Source organism: Pleurodeles waltl, chromosome 9 (assembly GCF_031143425.1).
Source record: "Pleurodeles waltl isolate 20211129_DDA chromosome 9, aPleWal1.hap1.20221129, whole genome shotgun sequence".
Classification (NCBI taxonomy): Eukaryota; Metazoa; Chordata; class Amphibia; order Caudata; family Salamandridae; genus Pleurodeles; species Pleurodeles waltl.
This window is the reverse complement of record NC_090448.1, coordinates 316,225,017-316,249,310: the sequence shown is the minus strand read 5'-3', so window position 1 is coordinate 316,249,310 and position 24,294 is coordinate 316,225,017. Positions and strand designations below refer to the sequence as shown.

Sequence of the window (24,294 nt, the reverse complement as noted above, 5' to 3'; positions counted from 1 at the left end):
AGTTCAGGTGTCTGTCTGGTAACCACATCAAGAGCCAACGGTTGACTAACACTTTTGAAGTTAGAGCAGTATAGAGACCAATATAGGGTGCCTTGGTAGTGGAGAAATCTACAACCAAATTTTTATACCACAGCTGGCGGATGACCCTCATTTTTATGGATACTGACCTTCGCGGGGTGGAATGTCTTGTCGTCAGCAGACCTGTGCTTTCTTGAAGCACCTGGAGTCAGTTCGGTACTTAATACACTCTATGCAAATGGTCAGTATTACTACATTATGGATGCATCCGAGATTGCATATGAGCACGTGGCAGTGAGTGTTCTAATCATGAGGGGTTGATATGTTGGAGATTGCACGTGAGCATGCAAGTTCTAGGTGTGACGTATTCTAGTGTAGAAGTTTGTGCATGAGCTTGGGACATCAATGGTATTTGATCATCACACCTTGCTAGGCGTGACTTACATCAGCAGTAACCTTAACAGTCACTCTTGAAGGGAATGTCATGGATTCTGAAATAGGGAAGCGGGCTGCCCTCATCTTGATTTAAATGGGGATATTTTTGAGGTGAGGACTAGGCATGCGTTGTGTAGGGGCCGCTTCAATACTGTGGTAGGGCATTGTTGAAGGGAACACGTTATTGCACCCCTCTTTCAGGTTATTTGGTTTGTGCCGTTAGAAGAGAAAGGAGTCGTGGAATGTTGGCCTTGGGATGCTGCCCACATAGGGAAGGCTGTTTTGTCCTTTACCCATAGCATGAGGCCTGTGTGGAGGTGATGCCCCCACCTCATGGAGGGCACCTTCTTTGATTTTTCTATTTAACAGATTTTGCTTAGGTTTTAACCTGGAGGCTCGATTTTGAGTGGCACAGTGCAGAGGTTCCAAAATATTCGTGTCTGGAATCACCAATTTCAGCTAGCAATTGCCCCCTTGAACCATTCAATTACAGGTTTGAGTTCCCATGAATGGGAATAACATGGATCTGAGACTACCAACTCATTGTGTACCTGTAAATTAACCTTTCCAGGATGATTCCATTCTTATTTGTCTGCTGCTCAGAGCAGGAACTTGTAGTAGTTTGCAGGACTGTGACTAGGCAGCGTTTAAGGGAAGCAGGAGGGAGGCAGAGGGAGACATTTCTTCTCCCCTCCCACCCCACTCAGTGCTGTGCAAGACGGTCAACAGGGGTGGGCTACACTTGTGCCTGAAGCCACACCATACTCAGTTTTTTTTTTCAGCCTGGCCCGTAAAATCAGGGCCCGTGTCCCTACACCCGGTAAATCCATGTTGATGAACATCGGGTAGTTGTAATCTGCCGAAGCATTACCAACCCTGGAAATAGTTCCGAGCCTGCCCCCACCCCCCCACCATCATGCAGAATCGCTGTGCGTCACAGACATATAACGTGCTTTGGTCCAGTGAGAGCTCCCTTTATGGCCGTGCCTGTGCCAAGGACGCCCATGTTAGATCATGGATGGGGTGCTGGTGGCGTTTGCTGTAATTATGCTAAGTGATGCTGTTGCTAGTCTTTCCAGAAACGGATCTACTATGCTGTTTCTGAACGTTGACAGCTGTTGAACAGGCATTCCGGAAGTGCGGGCACATACTCATCTTTTCTCTAGTGTGAGGAATGCATTTTTTTCCCTGGAATAGAAATTGCATTTCTTTCCTCCTATTTGACTTTAACTTTTCAGATACTTTTGGCTCATGTATGCAACGAACTTTCTTGATAGTGAGTCACAATTTTGCACCTGTTCACGCCCTTTGGGCCTACTTTTAGGTTCCAGCCTTGAGAAAGCTTTAACTGTTTTGTCAGCCTCATGTGAAAAAAAAATATATATACATTGAAAACGTACATATGTATATACCTCCAGAGAGAGGCTTGGGTTAGCCCCCTTCATCTATTTGCCTGTTAAGCTGTCAGTCACATTAGGCTTCTGCTCACCTCCGGATACAGCATGGGTAACATGTCTGACATTGGCCCTGTTGCACTGTGAATAATGCCACATTTTCCTGATTACATGTACACATCTGCCTAAAAAGAAGGCAAATTCGCGGCCAGGTCTGGAAGGCCAGTTCTTTAATTTGCCAGTGCTTGTTTTCTTTTCATTCTTCTTCTTTTCATTTATAAGTCACCCATTTGAGTTTAAAATGAGTGTTCAAGTAACAGTAATTCAAAGTCAATTGTGCCTTGTTTGCACCATTTAAGAATCCTATTTTCCTGTGTAGTACATTAAAAGTAAAAATTGTCTATGCTCTTTTTTTGAAGTGCACCTGCCTGATAGGAAGAACCCACACTGTTCTATTTAAACAAGATATACGGTGGCTACATATTTCTTTATTTTTTCCCTTGAAATGTTTATTGTAAGCAAATGGCCACCTTTTATGCGGTGGAATGCATTCCATGTTCATCTTTTTTTGTGTTTTGTGGTATAAGTTTGCATTAAAAAAAAAAAAAAAAAAATAGCCATTGCTACAGCTTGCTACAGGCAGACATATTGCTCTTGCTAATGCTTGTTTAATTTCCTATTACAACAGATTTATCTTGAAATATTGCTTACAACTAGAGCAGCCCCTTGAACTAAGAAGGGGAGGGGTGGTTCTTTTTACTTGAGGATGACCGCCTACAGCCATGTTATGTAAGGTTTGCACTGGGTTTGATCCAATTTGTCACTTTGTATTAAATACGATTATTGCATATAGACAACAAGTGAAAGAAAGTAATTTTTTAACGCTTGAAAAATACTTTTTTTTTTAAAATGAATTATATCGCTTAATAGCCTTTCTTGCATATTACAAACCCAAGCTAAAAGGAAGGTGGACTAATAGTATCTTTTATACTATATACACAGCTCTTTTTGATTGAGTGGCGCAAAGCGGTTTGTGATCAAATATAGCCATTTCCGACGTTTAAGGTGGGTAGCACTTTAGCGGAACCTTTTTGTTAATACGTAGCATAAATAAATTAAATTGTTTCCTCTTCTTGCCTTAATGTAAGCACTGTTCGTAATATGGACAAGAGAAGTGCTTTGCTCCGTTCCGCAGCGTACATGGGAGGGGGAGTATTAGGAAACCCATATTTCCATAATTTTCACTAGTGTGAATTTTAAATAGTCCGATCTTTGGTGAACACATGCAGAATGGCAATGTCTCAAAGAAAAGAGATTTTAAGAACAAGGAGCAGAACTGAAATAGCCTCACAATTTTTTTTTTTTTCGGAAAACCATCCTTTTGGGTAAGCAGAGGGTTAATTAAATTAATTTTGAATTGAAGGGAACTGAGAGAAATGCCAGAGGGAGGAAGTGGCCAGAGAACCTTCAGTTTTTTATATTTTTTTTATTTTTTTTATTTCGGGAACACTGCTGTTTTCTTTGGAATACCTGCCTTCCACGTGTAGGTACACAGCTTTTAAATAGCTGCATTGCTGTTAGTAGTGACTGTGTATCTGGCGTGATAAGAGCCTGGCCATGGGGCCTGGCACAGACTTTGGTTTAGGGTGGCAGCATGCCTTTCTCACCAGCCTAGAATGCAGCCTTATTGAAGCTGAAACCCTGACCCGTTTAAAAAAAACACATATTGGGAGGAGTATGGAATGTGACTGCAGGAGGATAGCCAGGCCCTAACCATGTCAACCAAAGTAAACACGTCGTTGAATAGCACTAAAACAGCAGACCACAGTTTTATTTGTGCAAGTAATCTATTTGCATAAAACATAATTTGGCACATAGTGTTGTGTTTACATCATTCAAACTTGCCCTTAATTCGTATTTACACTGACATTGTTTTGGTCCAAAAATTGACTTCGGCGGTTTATTGCTTCCAGGTCAAAGTTCATTTTCGTTACAGCGTGGTTCGTGGTTTGCAATCCAGTTGCCCAGTGTCAGTCAGCAGTCTGTTTTTGGCTCGAGCGCCTTCACTTTTCTGATGTCTTGTCATTCTGACATCTTCTCTGCTTTGTACTCACCGACCTCTGTCGCCTCCTCTGCTAGTGATAATTAATGACTACTGTATTTAGTCTGACGCATACGTCTTTTAGATGTTGTCTCCAATTTTTCTGTTGGGAGGACGGTGCATGCGTTCCTTTCTTGCCTTTTCTCAGAGCAAAAATGCTTTCTACTCAAACTTCGACCTTTTCCTGACCTCTAGTTCTTTGAGAAGTCCTAAAGTATGTGTGTGTGTGTGTCTGGTGGACTCCTCAACACTCAAAGTACAGGGCTTCGAATAATGACTGCCAACCTCAGGCTTACCAGGTGCTCTGGAGTGTGAGGTTTGACCTTGAGCAGGGTGGCATGTACCTGGTGGTGTTTGCAAAGAACTCAACCAAGGCCAGATAGTAACTTTTATCAAAGTTTTGTGAGCACTGCAGTAAGTATTATGCCTTTACAATACATTGCTCAAAATCATTCCACCCTTCCTGCCCAACAGAAGCCTAGGGGTGGGGAGGGTGTCAGGCTTGTCGGATTAACACTAAAGTCTCTGTCCAACTCCAAACTCCGAGCAACTATTGACGTTAGGGAATGCACCACCAATAGTCCTTAGAAGCATCTCTTCCCATCTCCTCATCTGGCATTAAACCCTACAGGTAGCTGGGACTGTTGGTGATTGGGCACAGGAAGGGCCTGTGCCTCTATCCTTCATAGGCAGAGTGTTGGGACCCACCAATACCAGGCAGACGTAAAGGACATTTCTCTTACACAACACTAACACTCAGCTAGAGGAAGCAGCACTGACAATATTGCCACTGAGGGAGAGGGAAGACACTTCTTTCACACAGTGGGATTGTTCAACATTCACACAAAAATCACTCAAAGTCTGTATGGTGATCGTTGGCCCATCCCATGGAACAACGTCATGGGGGAAAAGCCATATTAGGTTCTTGTCATAGGTTTGATGTTTTACTCCATCTGACACTTACGTGGCTGAACTCTCCAGTCTTTCTCTGTCCTCCACAAGGGCATGCAAGACATTATGGTTTCGTAGCGTACAAGGTGAAGCATTTCTCCCAGTAATGCTGTCCTTCCTTACAAAGAAGCTGACACTGGTTACAGAGGGACACCTTGGGTGGTGGAGAATGTGAGCAGGTTGAGCGCTTTACCAGTGCTTATCAGCAATAAGTAAATGTGAGGTGGGGACAGGATAGAGCGGCGATTAGTGGCCCTTATAAGAAGGGCTGAGAGACCAAGAATCTTCGTGACGGTTCACTCTTTGCAGGCATGTCTTCAGGTTTATCTTAAAATGTGGGATTGATGGAGGAAGCTTGGTATGTGGAAATGTGTCGTTCTTTGCATGTTTTTGAAGTGTGTGATACTGACAGTTAAAATGTTGCTCCAGTTTATGCCCTTGCTAGTTGTTGGGTGTGCTGAGGGTGAACACCAACAATTGCTATGTAATATAATTCCAGGCTTGCATCTGAGGGCAAGCATTCCTAAGAATGGAATGCTTGCCTCACTGTGGTAATGCAACCATCTTCTGTTCCCTTTGGTTGGTGTCGGGGTTCCACTTTTGTTAGGATGCCTGGCCACTCCACATCTTTCAGAAGGAGGGAGTGGGGCATCCGTATTTGATACATTTCCGTTTGGTGCATGCAAGAGAATGGTGAAAAGGGGTGTCAAGGAGATTAATTTTTGGCTGCTGATATTCGAGCTTGTGAGGTTCTGTGGAGATGAGTTTGCAAAATTAAGGTAATGCCTCTGTGTTCTTTACGTCAAATTCCTATTTGTCCAAAGAGGGGTATAGGTGCGGCCACCATTCCTCACCGTCATTGGGGTTTAGCTGATGTTAGAAAAAACATCCTCTTTAGCAGTTGTATATTGCTTTATCGACTACAAACTAGGGGCCTGCACAGATCTTGACTCCTCAATAGAGAATACAGCTATATAGTCATAGTTTGTATATCTAAGAAAGTGTAGATTTGCTAGTGTAAATCCAGCTCTGCTGACTTCGTGATGTAGTGCAGGGCGACATTGTGGCGTTTATAGCATTAGAGGTCGGTAATAGCACACTGCAATTGTGACTCCCATTTCTTCAGCTTACTTGGCCCGAAGAACGTTGGAAGGCGCTGTGTTGGGCAACAGGGCAGCTGCCAAATTCCATAGTAGATATCCCCTTTATTTTCCCTCAAGAATGTGTTAAAAATGTCGGTGAATGAGGTGGTTTCTTCCACTTTGTTTTTTTTTTTTTACGTTAAAAAAAACAGTTTCTTCTACAAGTAAAATAAACTACAGTACCAGCCTTCAAGGAGAAAAAAAGGAAGCGTTGGTTATACGCTGTTAATTTAAATGCTTTCATTAATAGCCTAAAAAAGGTTTTACAGTCAACCAAGAGGAGAAGGTTAGAAAAATGAAAATGAAAGCCCTGACTGGATCGTTTTCCTGACCGAGCACGTCTCAGGGGACTTTGGTCAAATTAACCTCGCCTTATAATTCCTAGCATTCCAAAAGCGACGACTCTTCAATGTTTTCTCTTCTGCACTGGTCTGTGACTGGGCGTCTGCGCGCTTTTTGCACAGTGTTTCTGCTCAGGTCTGTGACTGGGCGCTTGAATGTTTCAGGTCTCTTTCTGGCCGTCTGTGAGTTTCTCCACGGGTGTGTCACTGGCCGTCTGTGTTTCTGCACAGGTCTGTGACTGGCCATCTGTATGTATTTGCACCGTGTTTCTGCACAGGTCTGTCTCTAGCCGTCTTTGACGTTCTTTAGTGAGTGTATCGGGCCCAAGCCTGGTTTATGGAGGGTTCATGGGCCGACGTGAAGTCCACAGAAACACTACAAATTCTGCCCCAGATTAAATACAACTCGCACTAGGAATGTCCAACGCGGGCCCGGGATATTCTAAACCATTCCAGTTATTCCGGATTAATCCTGACTAGGTGAACATGCTGAATTCGGATTGCTTGTACCTAATTTTTTTTTCTGAAGTAGGAGACATTGCATTTATCCATCCTTCCTGGGCCTAAATTTGGTATTTCTAGTCTAGATGGGCCCCTCCCAGGCCAGTAGCTCAGTCTTACATCTTGACGCAGTTTAACTTTTTCTTGCTCGCTCCACTTCTCCCGCTCCCCCCCCCCCCTCCCCAATACATTCAACCCACCCTCCCTCTTCCAAAAATAATTTTGTTTTAATCAATGACTTTACTCACAATACCACCTTGTATATCGCTTGAAATCTGTGGTGGTCATTCTGAGTTTGGCGGGCGGACACCGCCGGCCCTATTCCAAGTTCGCCGCAAGGCCGGCAGGCAGAAACAGTGTTTCTGCCTACCGGCCCTGAGGTGAAGAGGGCCTTAACATTGACGCCAGCTCAGAATCGAGCCGGTGCCAATGTGGCAGTGCAGCAGCACCTGTCATGCATTTCACTGCCCGTAATTTGGGCAGTGAAATGCACGACGGTGCTGTGCATGGGGGCCCCTGCACTGCCCATGCCAAGTGCATGAGCAGTGCAAGGGCCCCAGAGGGGCCCGGGCACCCCCATTCTGCCAGATTTTCCACGGCGGTGTAAACCGGCATGGAAAGGCTGGTGAATGGAGACTTGTAATCTGGAGGGCAGCGCTGCTTGAAACGCTTCCCTGGGGGATTACAAGATTACAGCTGCCACGGTCATACCGCTGACACCGCCAGGCTGCAGTCAGCCTGCAGTCTGGCAGTCCCAGCGGTATGACCGTGGCAGCTCAGTCTCGGTCTAAAAAGGGCAGATTGGAGCACCACTACTGCAGCAGTCCGACAACCACCCCTTCAGAATGAACCCCTATGTCTGGATAAATAAAATGTAAGCCCCATTTCAAGGTTGCCGAATGATTTGCTGAATACATTTATTTTCTGTTTTGTGTCATTGCCATTGATAGCATGCTTTTTGGTAATTAGACCTCACCTCTGCTGTGTCCACCTTATGTCCAGATGCAGACCAGGTTTTCATGCTAACTAGTGATTGTTTAACTTTGTTCCTTTTAGATACAATGGACTTTATGTTATGAGGATGTCCTGAAAATCTGGTTTGGGTGTGGTCCTCCTGGATCGGCATTTGGCACCACTAAATGAATGAAAGTTGTACATTTCTTTTTATATTCATCTGGCTTACGTTGCGTCCAAAACGGTAGTCCAGCGGTTCCTGACTCCTGCTTCCTCCCCTCTGTGGTTCCTATGAGCAACTATCTCTAGACCATAGATGCTCTGTGGTAACCCTTCTACAGGGACTACTAGGAAGGAAGGAAGGAAGGAAGGAAGGAAGGAAGGAAGGAAGGAAGGAAGGAAGGAAGGAAGGAAGGAAGGAAGGAAGGAAGGAAAGGTCAGACCTCTATTGGTTTGTCGGAGGGCAGTCTTCGGATGCTGCTGTTGTAGAATTGAACACCAAATTAAAGGGGAGAAACACTACTCCAAGTCATATCTTTAAAAACATTATTTCATTTACAATTAGAATAGTACCTGGTTGATGTGCCGGATATTTTATTTCATGAGGGAGTGCTCTATTTTTCGAATGGGGGGCTGTAGGGCTTTGGTACTAGCCTTGGGATAGTTCACAGAACCAAGCACACAAATAAAACTCCCATGTCTTTTCCTTTCTTGGGGTGACTCTGGATGGAGAGCGGACATCTTGAATAGGATCGGTCAGTGCACTGGCTGGGTTTTTATTTAATCATTACAAGGAAATTGAGAATTTTCACAAAAGAACCAAATGGCTATTGAGACAGTAACTGTTTTCTTATATTTGGGAATCAAGAGTCACTGATTGCTTTTCATTGGAGCATTGAGTTTTGTATGAATGCCGTGCAGCCAAAGGATCTTCTCTTGTGCTTCTGGGAGTGTCTCATATGATTTGGGTGAGGTGACCCTGCAGTATGTTGTGCTATCTTCGGACTGGTTTAGAGAAGTTCACCACTGAAGTGTTATTCGAAGGCACGAGGGTCTATTTTACATCTGAAAATGACATTGATATCACATTGTTATTTATCTCTTGTATGTTTTTAGCACATATAGCCATTATGTTTGCTGCTTTTTGCCCGGGTCTGGCTTTAATGTGACAAACAGCATTTGCACATGCAATGAATATAAAAACCATTTGAATGCCTCTGTCTGCATATCTTGGCACATTAAAGTCAGTCTATTGGGTTTGGCGGTGCTTATTTTGTAAGAGGGTAGAGCTGGTACTTGGATGATTTTTAGAAGGAATATGTCATAGACATGGGCCTGGTGCGAGTTACATATGAACATTAAAGATCTGTCCTTGGTGACTTGAAAGCAAGGGTCGTATTGACTGCTGTTATAGCCCGAGATGACTGCAATCTCGCAGGGGGTGGCAGGCGAAAGGGGATTTATTTCTGTGAGTTCAGATGGAAGTGTAGAGAGGCTGATTACACACTTATCTGAATGTTTGTCACTGATTGAGGACACTAACCACAGAGCTGGGCGTCATCCGCATAATGTTCAGGGGAAATCGCCCAGGAGCTCCATGACCATACAAAAACTTTAGCGTTCCCATAGAATGTTACAACACTTCTCTGGGAGTTGAGGGGATGATTAACTCCATAAACAAATTGGTTACCACTCTCCAAGCAGGGCCATATTTTGAACCCTGTCAATGATTTAAGCTGATGATGACTTTTCTACTTGTCCTACAAGGGCCTTGTGTTTTGTTTTTGTTGTGTTGTTGTGTGTGTGTGTGTGTGTGTTGTGTTTTTTTTTTTTTTTTTTTTTTTTTTTTTTTCTACCCCCATTAGGTAAACTTGTATATATCGGACAAGTGTTATTTTTGACATCTGCCCTGCAAAATGCGAATCTGCCCCAGTCATGAAGAAGAGTTTAATGTAAGAAATATTAAAACAAAATAATCTTTAAACAGCGGATAAAAAAAGTGACTCTGAGATTTACAAATCAGTATATGGAGAAACCAGAGTAGCAAACTGATAACTGGATACTCTTGGACCTGATTCGGGAATCCATTTGGCAAATCAAAGCTTAAATTCAGATGGCTCACTTTGCTGATGGGAAGCAGACAATCGCCCTTTGGTACCAATAAAATTGTAATATTCGGCCATTGTAGGGATGGGGGAGACTATGGACTAGCTTTCAGCCCTTGACACCTTGGGTGAACCGCGCAATTGGCAAACCTATTTTTTTTTTATTTATTCATTTTAGGTTAATTTACTTTATCGAATCTGTTGTCCCATGTAACACCCTAGACAAATGCTTGGACACCACTGATTGTATGCTGCATTCACTTAATGGTTCTTACTCACTAGGTGGAGACCCTGGGACAGGTCCTGTCCTTGTAGTAAGAATACTCCTGCCACTTCTCCTCCAAGACAGAATAAAGTGAAGCCAACAGCTAAAAGAAAGATATAAAAATCCACCTCAGAAATCGGCGTGCCAAAACACAAAGCAAAACGCATGCACAAGAATGCTAGCAGAACGTTACTTTGCATACATTTTCATCTATCTTCGGTGCCAAGAAACGTTCTTTGACGTTTCTTGGCCCAAAAAAGCATCAGAACTGCTGCAGTAAAGGATTAATCCAAATAAACGATATTGCTTTACAAGGACAAAAGTGCAGCTGATCAGTTTGTTTGCATATTTTTGCTTCAAAAGCTGTTAAACACTCGGCTGCCTAAATGTACACAAGTCGCTTAGGAAAAAACTTTCTAAAAACCTAATATGTGTTTTTCCCACCTTGGTGTGCTGAATCCGGCTCAAAGCTTGTAATGTGTTAACTCGGGAATGGGTGACCAATTCATGTCCCAGATCAAGCATTGTATAATGAGCCCTTGTTTACAATAACCTTTGACACCCTGTTATTGGTGGGAACGTCCAAGTCTGCACTTCAAGTAATGGACGTGGCCACAAGAAAGGGTCATGCCATGGTACGGTGGGGTTTACCCAGTATCCCTTTTCACCCTTCAGGTTTGGTACAGCATGTCAGCTTTCAGTAGTGCAGCCCTGGCATTTATGGAAGGAGCATCTTTCATATCAAACTTGAAGATTTGGCCACAGATGATGTTCCACACTGTGATCTAGGGGTATTTCTTGTGAGTCCATGCAGGTCCTTGGGAAGGAGGCTTTGCTTCCTGGAAAATCCTCCATTGACCACGATCATTTCGCAGGGCTGCCTCTAGTTGAAGCAAGAATAAATGATTGGCAAATACATTTCCAAATTTGGCACAGTTTTTCTATTTGTTAAACAACTGTTCTCACTGGTGTCTAGGGGAGTGATACAGATCAGCTATGACATCTATGATGGTGGTTCTGTACTGTACGTGCAGAGATTATGGGTGCAGGAAAACCGGAAGAGGTTGAGGATTCTATTTTTATTAAGGAGCAAATACGATGGGCCCTGATGACAACAAAATATAAACCTGCACCCCTGGTTTGACATAGAGATTCACATTATTTAGGGATTCTCAAAGAAAGAATTCCAGAAGTACTCCCAGGACGTTGCACAGATGCATTTTTTTTTTTTTTTCCTCCATAGGACGAAAATGGATTATAAAAAGCATTTGCTTGAGCCGGTGAAGTGACTGTATATCCACACCCAGACTGGGGGTGGGGGGCAGGTTGTCACTGAATTTCTATGCCATTCTTACCCCGAGACCCTCACTCTTCACGCATGTGAGTAGATTTACTTCCATGTAATATTACACCATACCAATTTTGTGAATTACAGCAGTGAATATTTGCACTCATAAATAATGTCTTTTGTGCACTTGGGTTGCGTAGATAGTTTTGTACATCAACACTGTGCCTAACTGTGTAAAATGTCCAAAAGCCAGTTGCTTCCGTGCAGTATAAAGTATCTGCAGGTAATGAATTCTGTATTGTTCAGCAGCACATTATTCCAGCAGGATTGCCAAATGCGGATAATAGCACTCCCTGAATGAGTACCTATTATTACAAGGCAGAATTGGCTGTAGTCACTCTGTATTTTACATCCTTATTCTTCCTTTTTCTGCTACTTCTCTTGTCTCTCTGGTTGCTTTATCTTTGTCCCTTCCCATAGCCTTTCTTCCAGGTACTTCAGGTTCTATGTGATACTACTAACTGCCTATGATGTTCTTTTAAACTTGAATCTCTTGCTATGGACAACTGAAAATAAAAAAAAATCATACCACTGATAGGAAAAAAGGAGGCGGAGAGTAGGGAAAGCCTCTCCCTGCCTGGCTCATGCTAAAACGGGCCACTGCTCGCACTGAGCTTTGGTCAGGACCTCTGGAACTATGCAATTCTGCAGCCGCTGCTTTTTTTCGCATAATTACAAATTAGCCTGAAACCATAATCTGCAAAAACACAAAACAATTTAACAAACTTTTTGTTTCTAGCACAAACGGGTCAAAAGTTACAAAAAACATTGCAACATAATCACTCACAGTGGAAGGCCTTTGGCAAACGTTAGCTGGTCATCTTGCTTATGTCTGTATTTGGTTGTTAAACTTGTAATAATGGTGTGAAATAATCTTTGCCCAAATACATTTGTGAAATTATTATATATATATATATATATATATATATATATATATATATATATATATATATATACACATATAATGAAAATAGTGGTGCATTTTGCCAGGTAATTTGGTACAGCCCAGCCACATGATTCCAGTGGCCCTAGCTTTGATGTAATTGGGAGACAGACTGAATCAGATGCAGCAGCACCACACATGCGGGTGAAATCTAAGGGTCTGAAACTGATTATATAATCGCTTTTATATAGCACTTCATAGACATGCAGAGGTGTTGAAGCACTTTAGGTGGACTGCTAGTACCCATTTCTGTACACTTTGAACCATGAGTAAGGGCTCAAGGGAGAAATATGGTCTTTGATTCTCCACCCGTTGCTCTTAGGTGTATGAATGACAGTAACCTATGGAAAGTGTCTGTAGCATAGGGTGCCAATGATGACTGCAGTGATAAAATAAGGGTACCAAGACAAGCACATCAAAAGTATTTTATGTGAATCTATGATGGGGTGTATCCCTGAATGCTGTCTTCTTACAGCTCATTCAAGGCATCTCTTTCCCAACATCTCCAACATCCTTTCATAAGGAGTTGAGAGCAAGACTATGGTGGAGTAAAAGCTACCTTCTTGACGTTCCCACAAATTTTAGCTAGACCTTCCTCGGTCTCATCAATGTGGAAGTGATGTCAGGAGGCAGGCGTGCTCAAAACTACAGTGCCTGTAGGAACCAAAGTCATTTGTATGAGTCTGCCACCTGCTACACGGTCATCGACTGTTCCTGGTACCTTATTCCTGGTCCACCCCTCTCCTCCTAACCCCCCCTCCCCATATTCTCTTGCACCAATCATGCCTCCTCTTGACCCTTTCGGTGAGGGTACTGAGAAGAATAAAGTCTTCCCTTGCCTCTTCTATTCTGGCTTCCCTGCATCATCCCTCATTGGTCCTTCTCCTCTGGTCCATCAGCACCTTTTCTTAGCATCCCCTGCGCGTCAAAGACCTGCCCTCCTTCTCATTATTGTACTGTTTCCTCCGATGTTGTAAATGGAGCGGGGATCCTGGCGTCCCTGGAGCCCACTGCCTAATGCTATTAATTGGATCGTTAAAGTGCTCTTCGCGCCACCTCCCTCCACGGTACCTGCGCTGTCTTTTGCCAGTTCTTAGCTGAGCTCTTGCCTTCACACTGTGAGATAACCTAATTTACAGACTTGATGCTGGAAAAAAGGAAAGCACACAGGAAGAAGGTGTACAGCTTTTCTAGATGCACTGGGATGCAGGCTTCTGATTCTATTCTGGGAAGGCCTCCTTTTGTGTCTTTGTGTCTAATGCGGCGTTTCAGCGATTCTCTTCGTCTGTCACCATTGTATATGAGCCACTGTATGCCTCTTTTGGGTGAAGCAACCATCACATTAGTTCAGAGGTGTCCCGACGTTTAAACTTAGTGATGACTGGTGCCTGTCAGTGTCTGGTCCCTGTCTACCTGGGGCTATGTCCTGCTGCCTGCATCGCGCCTTGCTAGTCTGTGTACGCACCTGCCTGAGTATACTATCTAGGTGGGTATGTCTTTGTTCCACAATGTAAAAGGCATTTGCTTGTCTCTGGTTTATAGCCTTAGGTCACAGTTTTTGCACCTTGTGTTAGGCACCTATCATTTGCCCTTGACTTCCTGGATGTGCTTCTGCATGCCTTGTTGTGTTTCTCTGGGTCTTGGATTGCCTGTCTGTATCTTGGCCTAACTTTTATTACTGCCTTCAAGCCTAACCTGGTGGTGGCCGCTTACTTGCCCACCAATGTGTCAGCCTGCCTTTGAGGTAACCTATCTATGTCCTTGCCTTCTTGTCTTTGTTTCTGCCTCTCTGGCTGTCTGGCCTCTGCCTGTGTCTCTCTTTGTTTATTGCTATCTGACAGACTGTGCCTTGTTCAGTCTCTGTCCATCTCGATTTCTATCTGCCTGCCTGTCTGTTTGGCTTTGCGCCAGCACTATGTTTTTGGTGTCTGAATGCTTAGTTTGGGTTCAAAGTGCCTGTATCTCAGACTCTCTACTTGCGTCTTTGGGTTAATGGCTAACTTTGCCAGAGACCAGACTGTGTGGAACACTACTTGACTGTGCTTCACCTGCCTGTCTTTCAGGACCTCTGTCTACTTAGGCATTTTGACACTGTGTGCCTGTCTGCATTGATGTATGTCTAGATTTCTGCTAGACATCTAAACATAGATGTTAGACTATCTGTGTTAGACTATCTGGATAACTCCTCTCTATTTTGGTCCATTTCTTATTTGGGCACCCATGTTTTGAGTCTTTTATTTGGTGCGTTTATTGTCTGTCTGGATCTCTGCCAGCATAAGGATTTGCAGGCCTGTTTAAGAGTGTACTGAAATGCATGCAGATGTCTGGATAATTTTATTTGAATATTTTTTTAAACAATGGGTCTACTATTAAATAACCCATCTGGGAAAGATATTTGAATGGCAAGTCAGAGAGATAGAAAAGAGATTGTTCTTCGTGTAGCAAGCCTCGGTGCCCTCTCAATCTCTATTTGTTAATCATTGCTAAAAACACCCTGATCGTGTGGGATCAGAGGGCCTTCAGGGGTGGCCTTTAACTGCGTTCCTAACCCACTAGATCCCCATTCATCATAATGCTAACTTTACGCCAGCAGAGGAAAAAGATAAGTTTGAAACCATACACAGTGCTTCTGATAAGAAATCCTAGACCATACGGCAAAAATATCAGGCAGCACAGCTATATCTGAGCACAGGGTTCCTCTGCTAGACATAAGACCAATGTAGACAGTGCTTTGGAGCAAATGCAGGAGAGTTTTGCCATTTTGTATTCTGGAAGCAGTGAGCATGCTTATAACAGCCCACTGGAAGCGAACTGATCCGCTATCGTTATTGCAATTGACAGCATCTAGCAGACTTAAGCCATGGAAAAGTACTCCTGTGACCTACAAAAACTGGGCTAGCGACTTGCCAAGATCTTGAGGCTTCTAATTCTTCACCTCACAGAACTGAGACAACTGAGAGGCTCCCAACCGTGGCTCTTAGCACTTCAATTGTTGAACAGAATGGATCGATGTGAAACTGTCTGCACGCTACATCCCTTGAATGGAGATGTGGTGATGCTCCTCATGCGAACAAAGTTTAATGATGCAGTTATGATACCCAAGGGCAGCAGAAGAGCTGGGTAGAATAGGGGATGCTCTCCTGGCTGGACCCATGCTGAGGGTCAACTATTTCTATTTCAGATTTAGTAGATTGTATAGAACTTATTGGGGAAGGACTTGGAAATACATTTGATCTGTAGTCGATGTTCCTGGTGACACTACTCTGTAGTTGTATGCATTGTTTGTGTGATGTCTGCAGAAACTAAGAATAAAATTTGAACTATAAAAAATATGGATGAAAAAAAAAAAAGTATGAGCAGAGGAGATCATCTGTTTCCTAAACTTTAGTTTTTCTGGGGTTGTCGATTTGAATTCATTTTGATTGGAGGAAGGAAGGGAGCCTAATCGGTGAATGCTTTAGCTTTTGGAGTTGTTGGGCTTTACCATACTGGTTTTAGGCCGCTAATGTGCATTTCGTGCATTTCTAAAGGGGTTGTATGACAGTGTTACTTTTCAGGGACCTTCTGGATTCTGCATTGGAATTAATCATGGGCTGTGGCCAAGGAAAAGCAAACAAATTCGTCTGAGCACAGGAAATTTAAGGGTGAGGCTATGGAAGTGTGTTCACAAAGGGCTTTGTGAACACGTTTTATGAGGAGTTTATTAAAGAGTTTGGCCTGTCTGCCAAGGAATGAACATGGTCCAGTTGATAATGTCTGAAATTGATACCATACAAGTAAAGCTGATTGTATATAGCATTGCTCCCTCAACGTTCCATGCATCTGAGGTTATTAAATTCAGTAACAAAATTTGGTACTTATAACTCATGTTATAAAGACCACTATGAAGAAATGATATTCCAATAGAAATGTTTTTTGGACCCATATTTACCTTGTGTCCCAATTATAAATGTGTAGAGTAGTGTCCTTCGTGGTTGACTGTTCTAAGAGGTATTTTTTGACCCTGTAATTTTGCTTTTATTACAGGAATGGGCCAAAATGTAATCCTGATTTCAATAAGTTTGTTGTTTAATGCGCATTTGGTAGAGGTGTGTAATCAAATTACAGATCACACGTTTCCAGCTCAATAGATGTCAGCCTCCCATCCTTGAAGTAGGTAAAACGAACTCACTAACTGAGTAAAGGCTCCATCTTTTATTAATAGCGCTTTGACTTTGCTTTTCGCAGTGACATGTGAAATATATAACATAAATTGTTCTCTGTTGTCTATTACATTTGTCCTGCCTTAAGGTTGTGTTTGGCGCTTTCACCCTATTTCCAGAATATGGCTGCTCCCGTCAGTGTTAATTTCTCGTCAAGTGGGGAGGACTCGTCAGGGTCATTGCACTTTTAGGGGTGGGGGTGCATTTATTAGTGGAAGCCCCTGCTGGTCCCGGGGTCACTGTGCCTGGAACAAAACAGGCAGGAATGCTCTGGGAATGCTGCGTGTCCGATTATGAGGAGGGAGTGCCAGGATTCCTTGGCCTTTTCCCCGGTAGGGGTCCCTCTCTCTGGGGGCTGTGTTCCCATACGTCTTCCACCGGAGGGGAGGGGCAGGTAGGTTCGCACGGCCTGAACAGTGAAGCATCGACCCCCGCACCGTGTCTGCGGAGGTCTCCTCGGCGTTTTTCCAAGTCCTACAACCTCGGTCATCACTCACTGCCGCATTTCAGGAGAGCAACCGCTGTGCCTCTGCGACCCTCGACCTCTGAACCTTGCGCACCCACTCAGACCTCATTGCTGGGGGGCGGAGGGTCGAAAACGCAGTTCTACTCTACGGACCAGGTATATAGCGCCTACTGCACGCGTGGGGCGCTGCGCCCGCACGGGCCGCATGCTACACCTTATGAGGGGTGTGGTTGTAAAGGAGCTGTCCTTGTGACCTTATGGGGGAAGCTGTGCATGACGACGATGACTACCGTGGTGCGGTTATCCTGTTATGGGACGCAGCGCTTAGCAGTGTGATGGGTGAAGTAGTGTGAGACAGTAGCATACGGTTTAGGGTTCTCAGTAAGCTTGAGCTTTGAAACGCTCTACAGCCACCTTTATATGACTATAGTCACTTAACTGGGCTATCTATTCTGAGATTTCTAGTGTAAAGTTTGTGTTTTGTTTAGTTTAAGGTTGAGCAGGCTCACTCTGCAATGAGAGGTGGTGGGATGGAAAAATTTTAGTTTACCAGACGAGTCCAGCCATCAATATTTTCAGCAGGTGCAATGACCCCCGCCCCCCCCCCCCCCCCCCAGCAAATGGTGGCTATTTTCTATGCCAGGGGTTGGGCCCCGATTTTCTTGTGATAGGACCCATGGTGCACCACGGATTAGCTGTACCTTTGGACTGTAGACTTTAGCCCTTCCGAACTCCTGATCTTTGGATTCATAAAAAGCAGGTGCAGAAAGTAAACTGGCTAATGGCCCCCTTTACGTTCCTTAAAGGGCGGGGCAAGTGATCCACCCTTCATGTCTACTTGGTTTAAAGGTTAGGTGATGCCACTTCCGTTATCCCGACCTTTTTCACTCGATGTCTAAGCATGGTGGGAGGAAAAGGGGGGTGGGGGGTGGGAGAGAGGTGTGGGGTGCTAGGAGCCTTCCAGTAGAGGGGAAGGGCACAGAAACTGGCTTGAAAAGTCAAGGAGGTGGAGAAATGATGTGGGGTAAAGGGGGATCCGGGAATGGGTTGCTCTAGTGATTCGGGGTGGGTGCTGGGTATAACGTCGTAGAATAGGCTCAGAATGCAAAGTGGAATATGTATACATGTATCAATACATGCATACGCTGAGTGACGGACGGATTGTAAGGATGTATACGAGTATAATGATTCTACCTCGCGCGGCAGATGCTAAGCTAAGTGATTGCATTTCGGAACGTGTTTGCAGCGTATAAAACAACAAACAAAAACATTGTATAAACAATTTACAATCCACTGGTGATGATTAAACCATAATTGGAAGGGCATGGTTGGCAGTCTTCGCACAGGCTGGAGTGAGCGAGTGCTCCGGGGCTCTCGTGTGCGGCGCTGGCTGCCTGGGAACCTCAGCGGGCCGGGTGGTGGGCCCCTCCGCACACTTTGGATTTCAACTGCGCGTTCTCCGGATCGGTGGACTCCTGCCACGTTAGGGACCCGTTGACTGGCACCGGGAAACCGAGCGTTTCACCTGCGAGAGGATTTTTTTTTTTTTTAATGGACTGGAGTGGGAGTAAGAACAGGATCCTCGAAAAGGGGTCGGTTGAAAGGTCTTTGAGGGCCTCTGGGGTGATGACAAACAGATATCGCACCTTTTCGCGCCTCGGAGGAGCGTGGCAATGGACTGTATGCAAAACCTTTCAGGTTTAGAACGAGGTTTCCTTAGGAGCTTGGCAGAAGGACACAAAGCTTCTATCTTTCAGGCCTGGGTACGTTTTATGGTTTGACAGTGAGCCCGAGGGCTGAGCCCTCTTCTGTAAGGTCTGGAGAGGGTGATGTTTTGGTATGGAAGCACACGCTTCTTTAGAGCTGGACCTAACTTCTTTAGATCTGAGGCGATTGCCAGAGGGACACTCCAGTTTAGGAATGGAGTGTTTAATGGTGGGAGAGAATCTTTCATCTCCCGCAGCCTGGTCTGGACGACTCAGATAAGTGACATAGGACAGAGCGCCTTTAATTTCACGAATTATGTGGCTCAGTTGATTGGCGCGTCGCACATAGACTCCTCGTGCTGGATGGTTTAGGCAGTCCCACACACTCCTCTCTCTAAACTAAATGGTCAAGATGAGACGCACAGAACCCCCCCGCCCCCCTTGACATCTGAACGTTTCAAGCAGTGGTGGCACCGTACAGAAAGCCCTTCATTGGGTGACTCGCCCATGACGTATGGCTCGTCTCCAGAGCTGATTGGGTCAGTGAGCAGTCTGTCTCACGGGGAGTCTTTTACCTTATAGGAGTGTCTTCGGGTGTGTGAGAAGTTCAGAGTTACACGACTCCATAAGCAAGGGTTCAAGCGTTTATATGAAACTCGGCGGCACTTCAAACGCTTGTTTTTTGTTGAGTACTGTATCTAAGAGCGGTATGTGTGTAGGGTGACCGGAATTTTAAAACCAATAACGGGGACATTTCACAAAAATAGAAAAAGAACCACAATTTTACTTCAGCCGGGCGCACAGAATGACAGAGCTTAATGAGCATAAGAATTAAAGAGGAGGCACTAACAACAAAAATCAATGCAAAATGTTAAACCAGTATATACCTGTTAATGTAATTGCTTCCTGATGAAAACCAGCTAGCTATCTCTGCTTTGGAAAACAGTCACCTCCCAGCTTTTTCACTCGACACTGTCTAAAAACCGGTGGATGAGCTAAATGTCCCGAAATCTGCCGGGACAGCTGGTGAAAACCCGGGACGCCTGGTCACCCTATGTGTGTGGTTCTAAGGAGTAGTCAACAGATAAACAAAACGTTTTTATTATGGCAGGGCGGGATATTGTAAACCAGAGGGTACCGTAGACCGAGCTGTGTAAGCGCACATTCTAGAAATCAGATGGGTACGGCTGTACTGGAAGCAGAACAAATGTACTTTTTTTTTATTTTTTAAAAATGTGTCTACAGTTTAAAGCTACTGGAATTTTAGTCTCGTGCAACAGTTGAAGTGCTGAAGCCGGGACTCGAACCCGGATCTTTAGTCAATGGAACTGGCCACTACACCTCTCCACAGTTACCTTAATGGCATGGGCACCGCCAGATTGGTCGCAGTGAACACGAGCAATCCCAAGGGAGAAGCCATGGATCACGTCTTGGAATGGTCCCCCTGTCTCCCCTAACCCTTCCGGTGTTACTTACGGCCGTCTGTGTGCGTTGACCGAATCCTGCCAGTCACGTTTACTTTCGGAAGTGGGAACTAAGCGTGGAAGCCTTGAGAGAGCTCCTGGCCTTCAGACAGACAGGGGTTAACCAGGCTCTTGGGAGGGAGCTATTTGCCCAGGACAGTTGGCTTCAAATATTTTGCTGATGTCACCCTCGGCCAGCGCCGGGCCTCGTTATGAACCGGTTAATTATTCTCCTCAGCTTGCCTTTCATCCCGGCCTCCCCGGCTTGCTTGCTTAGCTCTATAAACACATCCTCCCTGATTACGTTCTCGGGCTGCGCTGCTGCCCCTGACGTGGGGGCGTGGCTACCAGGAACAACCAGCCCTTCAGAGGTGCCAGCGGGCCACAGCCGGCCACGCTCCCAGCCCTCCACGTGGAGCCCGGCGAGCGCCGAGTAGGGGGTGGAGGGCGGGGTAGGGGTGGTTTCTAGGCACAGTTATAGTTCCACGGTGCTTGGTGGGTGGGAGGGAGCCAGATGTCCGTTGTATCACTACGTGTGATATTTGGCAAGGCGACATATGTCCGATCTCAAGTGGAAATTCCAGTTAACCAGTTACTATTGGTTAGTCATGGTTCGGACACAATCAGCTTTGAGTGTTTAAAGTTTCCTTGTAGCTGGTGGACCCAGTTGTGATATGGGTGGGATGTTTGTAGTGGTGCCAGTAATTTTAGGAGGAGTGGGGGTCATACTTACACACTCCCACCCATTCATTCACGCACGCACGCACTCATACTCAACGCTCAAAACACCCCCCCCCCCGCTCTCAAATCTCAAAGGCACCACTGATGATGGTTTGTGCTAACTCCCCCAGAAGTAGCACTGCGGTTCTGTTTTATAACTAGCACAGGTCTCCCAGAGCACAGTTGTTACAAGTGTTAAACATCTTCGCTGGAGGACCTTAAACAAAAGAGCAGCATTTTAGTTTCACAAATTTTGCCGGTTTAGGCTTTAGATAAAGTGGAGCCTGACATGTTACTCATAAATTACAATCTCATGCCTGAGAAAGCAAAAAGGGCTGTCAGACTTTTCTCATTACAAGTTCACATCACATACCTAAGACTTGTCCCTTGGGCGTTAGAAGAGTTACACCCACAAATCTTATACAGCTAAGCTGTACCTCTGTTTCCACAGACTTTACAGGCCCAGATCTTAGACGGCGGAGCTATCCCTAAGGTTTCGCAGATGTTACAAGTTCAGAACCTAGGCAGCAGAGCTATCCATTGGGTCCTAGAGATGTTGTAGGCAGCTGAGCCATTCCCATGGTTTCCACTGAGTTTACTGGCTGAAGAATCCGAGAGATGAGCTCCCCCTAGGGGTCACAGGTGGCTCAGGCCTCAGCAGGGCTATGCCTCAGATTTTCAGTGGGTTTATCCCCCCTCTTCCTCCACACCTAAGGAGCTTTCACAGTTGACAGTCTTGAGCCTTAGGCACCTTGATGTCTGTCACATGCTTACAGACTCTCGGGTCAGATAGCAGAGCTATCCCTCAGATGTCCCCTGGGTTGTCCACAGAGGCCTCACATGGTGAAGCTGTCTCTCAGGTTTCACAGATGGCTGACACTAGCCTTCGAAAGCTTTTCTGTTCCTCACATGGTTACAGGCCAGGCCTCAGACAGCAGAACTGTCCCCAGATTCCCACTACACACACTCACCAAGGCCTCTGTCTCAGGAACTTTCAGGTTTCACAGAAGGCAAACTCGGGTCTTAGACAGCCTTGCTGTTCCTCACATGTTCAGAGCTTACAGACTCGGATTAGGGACAGTGAAATGTTAACTCGGTCTGGCAGGAGACTTAAACAACCTTGCTATTCCTCAAATGGCTATAGCCTCAGGCCTCGGACAGCGGAGCTATTTCTCAGATTTCGAGTCGGTTTACACACTCAGTTTCAGTGTGTGGAGCCTTCGCTCATGTTTCACAGATGGCAGTCTCGAGCCTTTATCAGTCTAGCTCGCCTTCACCTGGTTACTGACTCAGGCCTCGGAGTTATCTCTCCGATTTCCACTGGGTTTACCTGCTCCATGCATGTCAACATTTTAAGCAGAGGAAAGTGGTATATTTAAAAATTAATTTCCTAATAGGGAGAATATAACCTCCCCCCCCCCCCCCCCCCCCCCCCAACACAACACAGACACACTTCTATTGAATTGGAGGCAGCTTCCGGCGGTAGACAGCCAAAAATAGCATTTTTTTGCTTTAAAAAAATCGGGAGTCTCTCGCCTGAATCAAGTCTATTGGCATGTGTGCTGCTCGGGCCTCAAAATGTGAAGGTTTCTCACATCGAGCAGTCACGAGTCCTAGACAGCCTTGCTATCCCTCACGTGGTCAGACAGCTGAGCTATCCCTCAGGTAATAGCGGTCTTCCAGACGCAGCGCGGTTGTATGTTTTGGAGCCTTTCCAGCCTCGGCTCCTCTTTGCAGGGCTCTTTCCCACCACCGAGAGCCGCCTGTGGAGCAGGAATGAGCGTCGTGGAAACGTGAGCCTGGCGGTGAGCGGCCAGGCCTGGACCGCAGCGCAGCCACGGACCCCTTGTCAGCAAATTGAAGGTTCAGCTGCATTTCTACTGAGTGGAGCATTACTGGAGACCAAGCGAGAAACCAGCCACGCAGCTGACCAGGCCCAGGGCAGATTCTGAACATTTTATATTATCAAAACAGCTGTTCGGAGGTTTTGTTTCCTTAGGTCTACTGGGTGGTGGCCTTGAGTGTGCAAAACCCCGGATGGCACCCACGGTCCGGGGTGAGGGGGAGGGGAGCTCGCAGGAAGGGCCAGCTTTGTGTCTACGACAGGGCCTGCCGCCGCCGCAAAAGACAGACGGCATCTTAACGGCTGCCAGCGACCCACGTCAGTGTATTTATAAATGCGCGGATTACTGTTTATCTGCTCAACAGAAGCGTGTTGTACAACACGCACTAACAGCCAACACCACCAACACGGGCTTACAACAGCCCCACAGCTTTGTCTCCTGACAATGACGCTGCCCGGCGCTCTGCAACGCTAAGCTTCTGTGAATGCGAGCTCAGATTGTTTTACCTAATTGTTATGAGTCTGATTTGACTAACGTAATTATATTAATGTGCTACACATAAACAGTGCGCCCTGCGCACTCTAACCGCACGTAATAGCATTTTAATGTTTCACTTTGTATCAAAAATGTTTCAATCAGTAACCCCATATGCCTTCGGAGTATGTGGACGTAACAAATCAACCAATCAAAGGGGGACGGGTGGGGGGGCAGCGCATTCTGAAATATAACAATCATGAAAATGCCAGCTTTCATTTTGCGGGGACGAGATGGACCTCCATCTCTCTAGGTATCCCGTCGCATGGAACGGAACCTGACTTTGGTTTTATTGTGACTAGATCATTGCAAAATTTTCTATGCAGTGGCCTGAAAAAAAGATTGCGTACAGTCATCAAAATGAGGCAACAACACTTATCCTCAAATTAAATACTTCTGATCACATTTCTACAGCTCTCAAAGACCTTCACTGGCTTCCAGGGGCACATAGAATAAAATTCAAATTTCTATATACCGCCTTTTCCTGCAATTCCCAGTATATTTTTACTGTGTGCCACCTTGCAAACACCAGCTCCGTGGCTGCACGTAAGAGTCCTAAACTGCTACTGGAACAAGGATGTCCCCAAATGGGCCCCACTACATCTGTAGTAAAAGGGGATATTACCTCCTGAGCCATTAGTATCTGGTATTGACTGGTGGCGGTGAATTGCTATTTTTCATTGCACAGGGAAGCTGTACACCAGAAATGAGGTGTGCTGAGCTCCCCTCACCCCCTTCTTGTTTGTGACCATTAACCAGGTCCACCGGAATTATTCAGGTCTGAGATTGCTTTTCGCTTAATTATGGCCTTGTCAAATTGTGCCAATAATGGATTATGTGGAAAATCTGCAGTTTAGCCAA

At 45.2% G+C, this 24,294-nt stretch overlaps 1 protein-coding gene across 3 annotated transcripts in view; it reads left to right on the top strand.

The window, feature by feature from the left end:
• SEMA3F (semaphorin 3F) overlaps positions 1–24,294 on the top strand; it is a 274,062-nt gene that overhangs the window by 5,799 nt on the left and 243,969 nt on the right. Inside the window, exon 2 of one of the 3 annotated variants that reach the window (XM_069206826.1) lies at positions 11,451–11,587. The exons of the other annotated variants lie outside the window; for them this stretch is intronic. The gene's annotated coding sequence lies outside the window, so the exon portion shown is untranslated. The remainder of the gene's footprint in view (positions 1–11,450; positions 11,588–24,294) is intronic. 3 annotated transcript variants of the gene reach the window in all.